Source organism: Montipora capricornis, chromosome 10 (genome assembly GCF_036669925.1).
Source record: "Montipora capricornis isolate CH-2021 chromosome 10, ASM3666992v2, whole genome shotgun sequence".
Taxonomy (NCBI): Eukaryota; Metazoa; Cnidaria; class Anthozoa; order Scleractinia; family Acroporidae; genus Montipora; species Montipora capricornis.
In genome coordinates, this window is record NC_090892.1 from 40,948,764 (window position 1) to 40,949,029 (window position 266).

A 266-nucleotide genomic window follows, 5' to 3' on the forward strand; every position below is an offset into this window, starting at 1 on the left:
TCTGTGACGTTTGTAGTGACGACTGTCGATCAAATTGTTGGGCGCGATGATGGCCCGCTTTGACCACAGAGACAGGATAGCCACGTTTTTCGACGAACGGGCACATCTCCTCTGATTTGCTGGAAAAATCGGAGTCATCACTACATAGACGTCGAAGTCTAAGAAATTGAGAATAAGGAATGGAGTTCTTGACATGTGATGGATGTGACGATGAATACAACAAATAACTGTGTGAATCAGTAGGTTTGTAGTGCACACTAGTACAT